Here is a 16,370-nt window from a genome sequence, read left to right on the forward strand (position 1 = left end):
GGGGATAACATATGAAATGTAAATAAAATATCCAATAAAAAAATGTTAAAAAAAATTACATCAAAAAAAAAGAAAAAGAAAAAAGAAATGCTCAACATTCTTAATTATCATGAAAATGCAAATCAAACTGACCCTGAGATTCCATCTTATACCCATCATAAAGTCTAAGACAAAAAAAAAAAAACTCAAGCTACACTACATGCTGGCAAGGATATGGAGAAAAGGGAAAATGATTCCATTGTTGATAGATTTTCAAACTTGTGCTACCCCTGGAAATCAATCTCACAGTTTCTCAGAAAATAGTGACCCGACCGGCAGGTCCTAGTTATTGGTGGGGGCGAGGAGGACCGCAACCTGAAAGAAGAACGGGCGAGAGAGGGAATGGACTCAAGCAAACAGTTGCTTGTCAAGAGTCGTGTATTTGAACATGAAATGCTTTTTTATAACATGCTTTACAAGGGGAGGGGGTAAGAGGGGCCAGGTGGTGGGAAAGTACAGAATCTTCTCGGCCTGTGCCTTGAACATGTCATGGTCTATACGGTACACTGCCTTGAATTATGATCCACCTACTATTCTTCAAAAGATATGGTACACTGCTTGAATTATGGTCTCCCTGCTATACACTGCTTGCCAAGCAGGATCTTGTGGTTGCCAGGCTGCAGGGGACATTGTGCAAGTGGAGAAAGGTAGGGGGTGAGGGTAAGAGCGAGGGTCCTGGCTTCTGGCATCTCTCCCTTCTCTGTTTAGTAGAGAAGGTGTCTTATGATCAATCCCAACTATGTGAATTTTGAATTTGGAAGTCAAATTATGGGGGGTCTTAGACAAGTTCACAACCCCAAAACATTGATGTGAGATGAGTCACATCAATGGTCAAAGGCTTCAGGCTGTCGATGATGGGCAACATCAAGGGATCCCGAGGTGGGTGAAAGGAGGGTGAGCGCCCTGTCTTAGGCCATGTAGGCTGCACCCACTCCCAGCACCACGCACTCCTTTTCGGCTGCATTGGATGGGCCCCTGGGAAGTGGACCTACAATAATCCCGTCATTGGGCTAACTCACAGCCATCCTAGTCCCTAGGAGGGTAAGCGCCCTGTCTTAGGCCATGTAGGCTACACCCACTCCCAGCACCACGCACTCCTTTTTGCCTGTATTGGATGGGCCCCAGGCTGCAGGAGACATTGTGCAGGTGGAGAAAGGTAGGGGGTGAGGGTAAGGGCGAGGGTCCTGGCTTCTTGCAAATAAGAAATAGTTCTACCTGAAGATCCAGTTATAATGGTACTGGGCATATATGCCCAAAAGGTGTTCCACCATACCACAAGGGCATGTTCTGCACTATGTTCTTAGTAGCTTTATTTATAATGTCCAGAAGCTGGAAACAAGGCAGATGTCCCTCAAACAAAGAATAGATAAAGAAAACATGATTCATTTACACAGTGAAATAGTATCCTGGTATAACAAACAAACATCATGGCTTCAGTCAAATGTCTGGAACTAGAAAACCAACAGGGTAAAATAACCTGGACACTTGGGTGTTCTCAGAGATTGAGCTACCTAACAAAATGCAAACAGGAGGCTGGACCAGTGCCCCTGGCACATATGTAGCAAACTTGCAGCTTGGTTTCCATGTGTGTCCCCCAACAACTGGAGCAGGGGATTAATCCCTAAACCTCTAAGTTTACTGTAGGATCTGTTCCCCAATAGGGCTGCCTCAGTGGGAGAGGATGTGCCTAATCCCTTCAGAGAGTTGATTTCCCAGGCAAGAGGGATACAGAGGGGGAATTTCACCCTCTGAGAAGGGGAAGAGGAGTGTTGGAAAGAATTCTGTGAGGGGAATCAGGAGGGGACAGTGTTTGGAATGTAAACAAACAAACTGACAGTAATTAATTAATAATTTAATTAATTAAAGTGGTGAAGATTAAAGTAGTACAGCTCCAGGGCAGCAAGTGACAGCCTGCATGCGCAGCTGCTGCTGGTGAGTGGACTGAGAGATGGAATGTACTGGAAACTAACCTGCAGTGTAGAGTCAACTCCAGCTGATTTCTAACCATCCTGACAGAGCCACCAGCAGCTGAACATCTGTAGTTGTAGACAGGTAAACCACTGTGATCCTGAATGTGTGGCCCTTCAGATTTGGCTGTTCAACAGCACTGTGATGGTTTAATTGTCAATGCTACGTAATGAAGAATCAAATGGGAAAGAAGGTCTTAGTGAGAAATTGTCTAGATTAGAGTTTGGCTTCTGTGAGGAGGTGTATATGATTATCTTAATTGAGCTAGGAATACTTGTCCTCTGTAAGTGGTAACATTCTATAGGTTGGGGAGACTGCATTGTCTAAGAGGAGAGATGTGAGCGAGCGTGAGCTGAGCACAAGAATGGATGCATTCATCATTGGGATCTGCTCTTTACTGTGCATGTAATGGGACTATCCGCTTCAAGTTCCTTCTGCATTGACCTCCCCTCAGTGTTGTACTGTAACCTGAGGTTGTGAGACAAATAAAACATTCACACATAAAAACTGATATTGTGGTCATTAAATTAATAATTCATTTTCTGTTCTGAATGTTATTAGTTATTTACACGTTCAAGGTATAGTCTCAAAAAGTAACACTAAATTAATTTTCTTAAAGTGCAGTTTACCAACTTATTCTTTTAACTCTCTCTATCATATAGGTTTATCATAACTATGTCATGCAGACTGGAATGTTATCAATATTTTATGAAATATAATTGATTAATCTGTTTTCTACATCACTATTTGTGGCATAAAGCTGTATTCTCTAGTAAATATGTAGGGTCTGATATTGCATCTTAGTGTTTGGAGCTATGACTTCATCTCCTTAGTATCTATTTCTCACAATGGGATCAAAATTTTTACAAACTCTTATAAAGCTTTCTAGCTTATAGTGACTTTTTCTTGACCCTGAGAGAAAAATTTGGAAAACTTACTGTGAAATGTAATCTTCAGTTTATCAACCAGTGAATCAGTTTATTTATTGGTTCCTGAATTATGCAACATTGTATTTTATTTTGTTCTCCTACAACTTAATACTGTTTATCAGTTTCATATCTCATCTTAAATTATAGTTGTACATACATATACAGATGCATTCACACAGAAACACACACACATATATCTATATCTATCTATCTATCTATCTATCTATCTATCTATCTATCTATCTATCTATCTATCTATCTAGGTAGATAGATAGATAGATATATGCAGCATGCTGAGACCATTAGTTATTACTCATATGTATGTGCTCAACACTGATCATTTGGGATTACTCACCTTATTAGGAAGCTCATCCATGGAGAAGGCTGATTTTTTTCTCTCTTACTTGGGAAGGGAATTTGTAATTATCCCCACTGACATTGGCTTGGGTACTGATGTTTCTGTACTAGTCTAAGTGATCATAATAATATTTAATATGTGTAGCATCATTTCATATATAGCAGACAGTATATCATGGTCAACTTTTTGTTCCACTGGCTCTTGAAGTCTCATTTACACAATTTCCCCTTCAGTTTTGGTTTAGGAATTGTGCTACGTTCTTATTTGTTGGAAATGTACACACCATTGTCAGTTTTTTTTTTATTTTAGTCATTCAGATTGGTGTGAAGTAGAATCTCAAGGTCCTTTTTATTTGCATATCCCTGATGACTAAGGATGATATACATTTCTTTAAGTGTTTCTCATTCATTTGAGATTCCTCAATTGTGAATTCTTTCTTTAGCTCTGTATCCCATTTTTAATAGGGTTACTCGGTTCTCTGAAGTCTAACTTCTTGAGTTGTTTCTATATTTTGGATACTAGCCAACTATAGGATGTAAGGTTGGTAAATGTCTTTTCCCAAACTATAGGTTTCTTTTTTGTCTTATGGACAGTGTTCTTTCCCTAACAGAAGCTTTGTTGATTGTTGATCTTAGAGCATAAACCATTGGTGTTCTGTTCAGAAAATTTTCCCCTGTGCCCATGTGTTCGAAGCTCTTCTGCACTTAATCTTCTATTAGACTCAGTGTATCTGGTTTTATGCGGAGGTACTTGATCCACCAAGACTTCAGATTTATTCAAGATAATAATAGATCAATTTGCATTCTTCTACATTCTGACCACCAGTTAAACCAGCACAAATTGTTAAAAATACTGTCATTTTTACATGAAACTATCTGGGTTCTTTCCAGCTTCTGGCTGTTATAAACAAGTCTCCTAGGAACACAGTGGAGCATGTGACCTTGTTTATGTTGAAGCATCTTCTGGGTATATTCCCAGGAGTGGTATAGCTGGGTCCTCAGGCAATGCTATCTCCAATTTTCTGAGGAATGACTAGACTTATTTCCAGAGTCGTTGTACCAGCTTGCAATCCCCCCAACAATGGAGGAGTGTTTCTCTTTCTCCACATATTTTCCAGCATCTGCTGTCACATGAGTTTTTGATTTTAGCCATTCTGACTGGTGTGAGGTGGAATGTCAGGTTAGGTTTGATTGCATTTCCCTGATGACTAAGGATATTAAACATTTCTTTAGGTGATTCTTGTCCACTCAATATTCTTTTTTTTTCTTTATTTTTATAATTTATTTTTTCTCACACAGGGATTATAAACACAGAAAGGCAGGATGAAGGGAAGGGAATGACACTGGAGTGTGGGTGTTCAGGGGGAATATAGATATCTTCAGAACTGGGTATCTGCTGGGTAAAGGTTCAGGGAACAAGTTACTATGACTCTGCCTATGACTCCCTTGTTCTTATCTAAGTTGGTATTGTCTGCTAAGGCTACTTATTTACAAGGTCTATGACTACTCAGGCTTGGAAATTTCCACAAAAGCTGCCTGTTTACATTAGCTTATAGCTATCTGTTTCAATGTTTTTCCACTGAGACCCAAGATTTGGTGTTAGTATACATGTTTGACAGGCCTATGGCTGATTTTAGGCCTTCAGTGTGTAAGCAGGGCTGCCCCTGACATCTCCTCCCTTCTCTAAGTATAGAAGGGCTGTGGCAATTCTAAACTTGCGAAGGCAGGGATAGACCTCCAATATTTGAAGGGGACCTTGTAATGGCTCCAGTCTCCTGTCGTTGACCAGTGAGGCATGAGGGCCATACCCGTCCCGATGTTTTTTTCCTGGAGAGGGGATACTTTTGACATCAACTCCTATGCAGTCAGGCTTGTCCCTCAGGAAACCCAGAGAGGTATTTTTATCTTTTATTTATATTCCCTTGCAGTGCTTAGCCTCACAGCCTAAGCAATGATTCAGATCACCTCTCAGAGGGGGTTCTGGGTGGCCCCTCTCTGCTTGGTCTAGGGTCAGAAGTCCCCCCTTTTAGGTTGGGTGGAAATGGGTTTTGGAAACACCCTATATAAAGTAACAACCTCATCTTGAGTCTTGTGGTCCTCCATAGCTAACTTATGATAATGTATCTGAGTAGGTTTTGCTACCAAATTATTTATCTGTTGTATCACAGAGTTAGTCCGCCTATTTGAGGGCCAGGGAACAGCAGAAAAAAGCAAAAAGGATCCAAATAATGGTCCCAAGATGGGAGGAAATAAGGTTGACAACCTTGGAGAGGCTGAAAACCAATTCGCTCTTTTTTTTTTTTTTTGCTTCATACCAAGCAAGTTTATTAAGAAGTACAGCAACTTATCTACAATTTGTGAGGGGGAAAAGAGGACAGAGTCAATGGGAAGTTATCATATGATGGGACAAAGACTAGTGAAGCAATGAGTGTTGCACCAAAGGCACAGAAGATGCGTTTGGGGTCAAGCACATCACAGATCTACCTCATGGTGGTCTTGAAACTGATAACTTTAGTCACTCCTGGGGAAAAGCCTGTTTACCAGGAACCTTTACCCTTTTACTGGACCTTGCCAAGTCTCCCCCTAAACAGGGATGCAGAACTAGGTTCCCTTTATCCTTTCATCAGGCCTCTGAGGAAGCCTTAGATTGACTTGACTCCAAACAGTCAGTACACATAAAAGCCATGAGATGGTTTTGCTTGCAATGATACAGTATCTATTTCTCTTTAGTAGCCTCTTAAAAATATTTTTGATTTTTGATAATTTCATATTGAAAACCGATTCTTGTACCAACATTCATCTGTATCTTTCTCTCTCTCAATATTCTTGAGTTGAGAATTCTTTGGTTAGCTCTGAGCCCATTTTTTTAATAGGGCTATTTGATTCTCTGGAATTTAACTTCTTGAGTTCTTTGTATATATTGGGTATTAGCCCTTTATTAGATGGGTAAATATCTTTTCTTAATTTGTTGGTTGCTGTTTTGTCCTATTGACAGTGTCCTTTGCCTTACAGAAGCTTTGCAATTTGATGAGGACCCATCTGTCTATTGTTGATCTTAGAACATAAGCCATTGGTGTGTCAGGGGCATCTCTGCTTATACACTGGAGGCCTAAAATCAGCAATAGGCCTGACATACATGCCTGTTAACACAAAGTCTTGGGTCTCTGTGGAAAAACACTGAAACAGATGGCTAGAAGCTATTAAAAACAAGCAGCTTTGGTGGAACCTTGCCAAGCCTGAGTAGTCATAGACCTTGTAGATAGGTAGCCTTGGTGGATAGTACCAACTTACATAAGGATAAGTGAATCATAGGCAGAGTCAAAGTGATCTGTGCCCTGAACCTTCAGCCAGCAGACACTCTGTTCTGGAAGAGATCTGTACTCCCCCTGAACACCTATGCTCCTGCGTCATCCCCTTCCTCACACCCTGCCTTTTTGTGTATATAACCTATGTGTAAAAAAGTAAAAATTAAGGTTTGATCAGGCTTTTGACAATCCCTGGTTCTTTGTGTTCACCCATTTTTCCTCATTCTCTCTTAGGTGATCTCCCCGGACCCTGTTTAATGTCCTGCTGGACAGGACATTGGTGCTCTGTTCAGGAAATTTTCCCTTGTGCCCATGTGTTTGAGACTCTTTCCCAATATATATTCTATTAGTTTCAGTGTATCTGTTTTTATGTGAAGGTCCTTTATCCACTTGGACTTGAGATTTGTATAAGGAGATAAGAATGGATTGATTTGCATTATTCTACATGCTGATCACCAATTGAACCTGCACTATTTGTTGAAAAATGTTATCTGTTTTACACTAGATGTTTTTAGCTCCTTTGCCAAAGATCAAGTAATCATATCGGTGTGTGGATTCATTTCTGGTTCTTTGGATCTATTCTACTGATCTATCTGTCTGTCTGTGTACTAATACCATGCAGCTTTTATCATTATTCTTCTGTAATATAGCTTGAGGTTGGGGGCCATAATTCCACCAGAAGTTCTTTTATTTTTGAGAATAGTTTTTTCTAACCTAGCTTTTTTTTTGTTATTCCAGATGAATTTGAGAATTAACGCCTTTAATCCCAGCACTTGGGAGGCAGAGGCAGGCGGATTTCTGAGTTCGAGGTGAGACTTGTCTGCAGAGTGAGTTCCAGGACAGCCAGGGCTATACAGAGAAACCCTGTCTCGAAATACCAAAAAAAAAAAAAAAAAAAAAAAGAAGTATAATTAGAATAGACTTAGCAGGATAACTGGGGACAGTTTGGAAAGAAGACAAGAAATCAGGTTAAGGGAGATGGTTGGAGAAAATGCAGAGAGAGACAAAGAAACAGTTGCAATTGGGGATCATGTGGGGGCCAGTGTGAAAACTTAATACAGTAGAAACTTCTTGGCATATAAAAGGACAACAACACTAGTGAATATTCCAAGTAATATATCATACAAAATCTGAACTGTCCATCTTTTGTAGCCTTGGAAGGCTTCCAGTGTTGTGACTAAGTTCATTAGGTTGAATTTTTGTCCAAGGGAATCCAGTCAAGATCATTAAACAACCTAGGCTGATGCTATCTATGATGGTATGTCTCTGAAGCCTGTCAATTTGTCCCAATGCTAAGGACAATGTCCACACAGCTCATACAACACATTACCTGGTATCTTCACCCTACTTTGTAATCTCTTTGGCTGAATAAAGTATTCTTCAGGTTACTGAAGGAGAAAACTGGATACCAACACAGCCTAAAACCTCAACCTCTGTCCAGCATGTAAGATGAACTGAGGAAATAATGGTACAGAACTTGTGGGTATGGCTACCCAATGTTTGTTTAACCTGATGTCTATACGAGGAGAAGTCAATGCACTACATGATCTGGATGGCCAGGAACCAGAGATTGTATAAGCCAGGGATAGGATAGACAAAAATACAACTCGAACAAAAATCTATGAAATGATATCTAGAAATCTATGATTTCTAGATAGGACCTTCTCCAGTCATTGTCAGACAAGAATTATTTGGCAGTAAAGTGAGACCAGGTTTAGAGAGTAACAGCCAAACATTAGGTAGAGAATGTGTAAATTGGAGATCATCATCAGGTCTTTCCTGTTGGAGTTCAGGGAACCCTGTGAAACAGCAAGGAAAAAACATTCTGAGTTAGAGGATATGGAGGACACCAGGGAAATAAGACCCATTGAACTGCTAAGCAGTGCTCATATAGACTCACAGAGACTAAACAGTTAAGCACAGGTCCTGCCTTGCTCTGTACACAAAATATGTGGATTTATTGTGTTTCTTACATTAGTATTTATGTGGGAGTCCAAACAGTGGAGCAGTTGTATCTCTGACTCCTTTGCCTACTCTTGAGACTCTTCCTCCTGGGTTGGGTTACCTTGTCCGCCCTTCATATTATGACTTGTGACTTGTCTTATTGCATCTTGTTTTGTCTTGTTTGGATGCCATATCTTGGAGGTCTGCTTTTTTTCTGAAGAGGAGATGGATGCAAGTGGATCTTAGGGAAGACAGAGGTAAATAGAAGGAGTTTGGAGGTATGGAAAGAAAGACAAAATAGTCTTAATGTTTGCTGGAGTATTTTGTGGGATATAAATACAGTATCTCTATTACAGGGCTGTGCTTACATTAAAATGAAGAACGCTCCAACTTTACCATTACCTTGTAATTATTTATTTTGTTGTGGTGGTTGTTTTGAGATGGTCTCATGCAACCCAGAAAAAGTTCAAACTCTCTATGTAGCTTTGCTTGATCTTCAGTTCTTTATCTTACTCTCTCTACATCTGAATGCTGGGATGACAATCATTCTCAGCTGGTTTTGGTTTTATGTGCTTGTGGAGATCAACCTGGAGCTTGTTGCAGGTAATGTTCACATGCTACCCACTGAGATCCTCTTTCAGCTCAGTATATGTCTGTATTTCTGTTTCTATTTGATAGCTTTCCTTTTTCTTTTTTTTCTTTTTTTTGAGATTTTTCAATCTTTTCTGAGAGCCAATATGCAAGAAAAGTATCATTTTATCCACAAACTTTTTGTACCAAGTCCTTGTATTTTTAAATGAAAATTCAATGTTCTTTGTAGTAGAAAAGATTTGAAAGAGTGCCAATTTTCTTGTTTTATATACTGAACTGAACTATTCAGTAAGTTTTTGTTAAAAGTACCCAAAGCTTTAAAAAAAAAAAAGGAAATTTTGTTTTTGTTTAAAGTCCCTGCAACAGCCTATTATGCCTATTGACAAAAGATATGTTATAGAAAGGCTGAATAAAAATGTGTAACTTCAAATTTACACTGTTAAATTTTCTTTTCTAAAATTAGCTATGATAAATTTCTTTTTTTTTATTTAGATTCTGAATCACTTTGACTTCTTATATCCAAGATGATTGGTGGGGCTTGTCATTTCATCCTCTCATTTCCTGCTTCCTTCTGAGCCAGAAGGAACTGTGTGAGACAGGGAGGTTTATAGAAGCTCTCAGTGTTCCATTAAACAGAAATATTCCTCTGCTGCAAGTTAAGAAGTATGAACTTCCTGAGATAGAGCTGTCTGCTTTCAGGAGTTCCCATTCTTCCCCCAGGGGTGAAGGAACCGTCTTTTCAACTTCAGAAGTCTAGACTTTAGTGCAAAGATTAAAAGCAATGATAGAATGTCAGTGACTGCAAAAAGTAAACAACGTCCTTCCAGCTGAGAAGAAAGACTCTACACAGGACAAAATAAGAATGAGGAGAATAAATGCTTTTGTGTTTCTGAAAATTACAGAAATGGATTTGTTCCTGTCTGTGGTCCATAAAGCAGATTTTTAAAAGTGAAGCAGTACACTGCTGCATTCTTTCTTTAGTCTGTTAACACTATTGTACTGTAGATTTAAAGACTGTATCCAAAGAGGGGCTTATTATTTTTTTAAGCTTCTCAGCATTTTCAATGTATATTTATATTTTCATTCCTAGAATGAATATCTCAGGTGAATAGAATAAAAACAATAAAAAACAATTGAGAGTCTCTGTTGATTCTCTCAAGAGAAAAACAATACTATTTCAGCTTCCCAGAGTGCTGTACATTTAGCTTGTTTGAAATAAACTGTCTTCCAGACACAGGGACATCCCGGAAGACATTGGAATGAATGACATTTTTATGTCTATGTTTTGAGATAGCTAGGATTTGAAAAAATTATCATAAGTACCAGGAGACTTAATTATTTGCACTTTACAAATAGTGACGGTATATTTACTGTAAGTTGTCACAAGTAAAAAAATTAATTGAACGCAAACAAAAGTTTTACCAAAGATAATAATTCAGTATCTTGTTAACAGCTGAAGGACAATTCTAGCAGCAGGTCTAGAAAAAAAGAAAAGAAACAAACAAAATGATGACGAAGTCTATTTAAACAATTTAAAATTTAAATTAAATTGTTTAACATGTTATTTAAATATATGATATCTTCAAAGTGACATGATTTTTTAAATTTTATTTTTGAATGTTTTTCAGACCATACAATTTAGTTTTGTTAGAACAGTTTAATTATAAAAATGTATAGTTTCACAGTGACAAATAAATATATATATTATGTATTTTTATTGTGTTAAGCCATGAAAGACTTTTTAATGAACAAAGCCATGAGTAAATCCTCTAAAATTATTTAAGCCAGAAGTCAAATATATCATGATGGCATATTACTTAATATAGAACTCATAACAACATGATTAATTGCTATGTAATTTTAATCTCCAGAATTGGGTTTTCTTGTTCCCCTGTATGAGTGTGCTCAGAATGACTACTCTAGTAGATATCCTGTCAAACCTTAGTAGAATACGAATCTGATAGAAAGCACATTTACACATGTATATTCTTATGAAGAGTTATTTTCTTGCAGTTGGACTAGATTTCAGAGGTTTCCAAGCTATGGTTAGAAGTCATTAGACTCTTGACTTGTAAGCCTTTCATACCCATAGGTTAATTTGTACCATGAGAACTGACCTCACAAATCAGTTAAAAGAAAAACATCAAGGAGAATGTTCAAGGAAGAGTGAAGCCAGATTTACCTAACCTAACTATCTTTTGTGCCATACTTAGGTTATTGAAAAGAGGACTCTTTGTCTTGCTCACACCTGTGGGAAAAGGACTCCACAAACATTTGAGACTCATGCCAAGAGCTTTGTATCAAAGCAACACCTTTAGTGGTTGCTGTCTTTTGCAAAATAGTCTTAAGCTTAAAAACACATTTCAAAAAGTATCATTAAAATTAACAAAGGGATCTTTTTTGGCTCATAGAATAGAAGATATTTTTCATGTATTTCAAGTTTTATTTATTTTCTTGTTATTTATTCTTCTCTCATACAATATATGAAATTCTCCCTCCTCTCTATTCTTTCCATGCCTACTGTTTGGAGCTGACTCTGAGCAGAAAGTGGCTATGATCTTTACAGCCATCTTGAGCTATATACCCTGACAAGAGACTTGTTTTCAACAGCCTACAACAGCTGAGCATACTCTAATAATTATCTTGATATATCCATGATTTCCTTTTAATCAAGGCCAGGCAGTGGTAAGCACATGCCTTTAATCCCAGCACTTGAGAGACTCAAGGCAAGACTCAAGGAGCGATTAAAGTCGAGACTCAAGGCGAGACTTGAAGAGAGATATAAAAGGAGAGACTAGAGGAGAGAAAGCAGCAGACTCAGCAGACTCTGTCTCCAGAGCAGACTCTGTCTAGTCTCCATTCTTCGCATCTCCGTCCCCACTCTCTCTCTTGCTAGACCCTGATCCGCAGACTGGGGAAGCAGAACGGGCCGTTACAGCCTACTACATGACCTCTTCCCCACATCCAATATTTCTGTTTCACTTCAGAAAATCGCATAGCTCAGAGTAACATCATGGCAAAACAAGTTACAGTAAGACTAGACACAAATCATCTTTTCAAGGCTGGATTATGCAACCCAGCAGGAGTAAGAGGGTCTCAAGAGAAGGCAAAAAATCAGTTGCTTTGTCTAAGTTAGTGTTTATACTGCTGAGAAGAGATATCATGACCACAGCAACTCTTATGAAACAAACAAACAAACAAATAAACAAACAAACAAACACTTAATTGTGGCTGGCTTACAATTGAGAGGTTTAGTCAATTGTCATTTTGGTGGGACGTATGGGGACTACCAAAAAGACATAGAGCTAAGTGAGAGTTATACATCTGGATCCATAGGCAGCAATACTTCACTTGGCTTGAATGTCTGAGATCTCAAAGTCTAACCTCAGTGAAATGCTTGTCATAACAAGGCCACACCTACTCCAACAAGGTCATACCAACAAATAAAGTCACTCCATATGGGTCTATGGAAGCCATTTTTATTCCAACTATCACAGCTCACTACCTGGATCCTATTGGGTTGAAACTATAGTATAATGCAAATATATGCTTAGTCCAACTATAGAAGTTTCCATAGTGTGTAAGTCTCAAATTTGTTTGAAAGTCCAAAGTTCAAAATCTCTTTGAAACTCTGGCAATTATGCAACTGTAGTCCCATGTAAAATCAACATGAAAAGGCAGATAATATACTTTCAATATATAATGGCACATCAAATACACTAGAATTCCAAAAGAGAGGAAAGGGAACGTAGTGATAAAACATTTGGACCAAAGCAAGACCAAACATCAGCTGGGAAAACTCCAATACCAGAATCTCCATATGTGGTGTCAAAATGTTCTTTAGATCTCCAACTCCTTTCAGCTTGGTTTACTGCAGCAGAGTCTTTCTCTTGGGCTGACTGGTTCCATTTCCTGTTGTCAGTTTTCTCTGGCAGATATCCCATGGCTCTGGGGTCTCCACCATTTTGCCATCTTCAAGGCAATCAAGGTCTCACTTTCACAGTTTCACACAATGCTCCCTCTAGACCTCCATGTAGAGACACTACTGGAATATGTCTGTCCTCAGATGACTTCTTTAGTTGTGGACAGAAATTCTATAATCCCCTTTCTTCTATCCTTGACTCTAAGGCCAAAACGACATGGATGAAGCTACTGACTGAGCCCTGGTGCAAAGGGGCTGGAACATTAAACTACCAGCTCTTTGTTTTCCATCTTCTCCTTCACTGCCTAAGCATGGCAATCCTGAAACTTGATCCACAGACTAAGCTGGCCTCAAACTCAGAGACCTACCTGCCTCTGCTATTACAGTGCTGGGATTACATATGTTGGGAACTTCAGAATTAGAACCAATCTAAAAATTTCTTTGTAAAAGTTGGAAGCTTAGCTTGGTGGGATGCTGCCTGGAAGTTGCCACTCCCTTTATTTTACTTACCATCACTTTTTTCATTAATCTGTTTATCTCCTTAAGCAAATACTTTAGCTTTATTCCACCATTTCCTGGCACCTAATTTCTCCAGAAATTGAACATTTTGTATTTTTCTCCGCCCATCTATCTCTTTTTCATTATGGATATGCATCAATATGGTTACTAATAACTAATTTACAGTCTACACTGGGTTACTTTGAAATCTCTTCTGCAGAAGCAATTAATCACAAACTGTTCAATTTAGACTTAGATAGATTTGGGGAGGGAGCACGGGTAGAGAACAGCCACATTCTTTATGAAAATATCAAAATAGTCTCGAAGCTACAAATATTCTTCTCTGAAATGCCTTGAGTAGGCTGTCACAGTACAAATAACCCTCAGCATCATTCTCTTCCCTGATCGTTCAGCATCTTCTCTTAAGGCCCATGGATTCTCCTTAAAGTGTATACATCTGCTTTCTAATCTAAAGCCTCCAAATCTACATTCCACTAAATAAAAGAGAGTCAGGCCTATCACAGCAATACCCCAGTTCATGGTACCAGCTTTTAATTAGGGTTTCTATTGCTGTGAAGTGATACCAGGACCCTGGCATTCATAAAAACAACACAAAAACAACAACAACAACAACCGCAACAAAAGAAAACCAAAAAAATAAGAACCTGCCTGTGCCAAGTGACATACTTCTTCCAACAAGGCCACACCTATTTCAACAAGGCCACACCTCCTAATAATGCTACTTCCTATAGGCCTATGGGAGCTACTTTTGTTCAATGATCATACAACCTCATTTCCTCTGTTAGTAATCTCACAAAAACAATCAGCCAAACATCTACAACATATTAGCAGAGAACATAGCACAGACCCATGCTAGTCTCTGTGAGTCTCTATGAACCGTACTTAATTGGTATTTTTTACTGTGTTTTTTGGGTGTACTCCAATCCTCTGTCCTCAAACCCTTCCTCTCCTCCTCTCTGGGTTTCTTAAGTTCTGTCTAATATTTGGTTGTGGGTCTCTACATCTCCTCCCATCAAATGCCTGAGGAAGGGCACTAATCTATGAGTATAGCAGAATATTGACCTAGGTTTCTTATTTTTATTTTTGAAAGTTATGTTTGGTTCTATCCTATACTTCTAATTTCTGGCAATCCAGGCAGTGTCAGACATGGGCAAATTCTGTCCAAGGTAAAAATATATTCAACAAGGGGTAGAAATTGATCATCACCTAAGACAGTATCTATCTCTTACAGAAGACTTGGGTTCTCTTTCCATGGTTGCTCAAAATTATCTGTAACTCCAGTCCAAGACATCTGATGCCCAATTCTGAACTGTCTATGATATAGGAATCCATGTAGTGCACATACAGATAAGTAGGCTAAATATACACCTAAAATAAAATAGATTATTTTGCAAATATATTCAATAACCAAATTTGATAAATTAGAAGAAATATTTTAAATGGATGTTTTCTAATTTATCAATATTTTAATCAATTCAAGTTATTGTAGAAAATGATGTTTTATTATTACATTTCATAAACATAGCATATGCCTTGCTTTTATTTAATTATGATAATTTTCTTTACTTCAGTAATTTTTACCCCTATACTCTACTCTTTTTATTTTATCTCTCAAACACAAACTCCTCACATTTGCATATTAGAAAAATATTTTAATTTGGCCGGGCAGTAGTGGTTCATGCCTTTAATCCCAGCACTTGGGAGGCAGAAGCAGACAGATTTCTGAGTTCAAGGCCAGCCTGGTTTACAGAGTGAGTTCCAGGACAGTCTGGGCTACACAGAGAAACTCTATCTCAAAAAAACAAAAATAAAAAATAAATAAAAAAAATATTTTTCTCTTTTGTACCTTGTCTCTTTCATAGATTCTATTTTATTGTGATCTCATGTGTGTATATACAAACATCTATTTAAATTTATATTCTAGATGGGAAAAGGTAGAGTTTGTGTTACTTTATTTAATAAGTGAACTGCATGTCCACGTTTTTTTCTTCCAAAAGTACATATAATTCGTTTTGTTTTCATGTCAAAATAAATATTTTCTGTATGCACATCATATTTTCTTATTCCATCATTTTTTGCATAGGCCACTACTCTGGTTCCATATCCTCCTTGTGAATATGCATGCAGAAGTCTCTGTATATTCTGTTGATGTAGAATTTGTTGAATGGAGTGATATTTTGGGGTTAATACACTTTGGATGTTCTTTAAAAAACTAAAAGTGAACTTTTCTTCTACTGTGAGGATAATTACTATATACCAACAAATACAATTATAAACAAGTAAACAATAAGAACATATTGCTATCTTGTATATTATAGTTTATGGTTGCAGACCTAACCTGTATTTTTTTATTATCCACATAATAGAAGTCAGTCTGCCAAATATCCACATGGTAAAAGTTGGCTTTTCTGGAATGATGCCACCGATGAGAGTGATGGAGAAGTTAGAAGGTGGGATGTAGAGAGAGAGAGAAAGAGTGAGGCAGAAGACAAGTAGATTTTGATTGTCTACTTTACATTACAATACAGATTTATGCCATTATTTTCTCTATTATACTCTGACTGTATACTAGAATTTGGGGTTGCAAAAGTATACATCAAGTGTAATAAACAATATCTGTGCCCTGAAAAGCAACTAATAGTTTTGACATATGTCAACATTCAGAACCTGCACATTGGCTTCTGGCTGTGTACAACCTAACTGTCATATAAAAAGCAAGTAAAATCACACATACATATTCCAAAAAGAAAGAAAGAAAGAAAGAAAGAAAGAAAGAAAGAAAGAAAGAAAGAAAGA

This window comes from Grammomys surdaster, unplaced genomic scaffold (genome assembly GCF_004785775.1).
Source record: "Grammomys surdaster isolate TR1022 unplaced genomic scaffold, NIH_TR_1.0 257, whole genome shotgun sequence".
Taxonomy (NCBI): Eukaryota; Metazoa; Chordata; class Mammalia; order Rodentia; family Muridae; genus Grammomys; species Grammomys surdaster.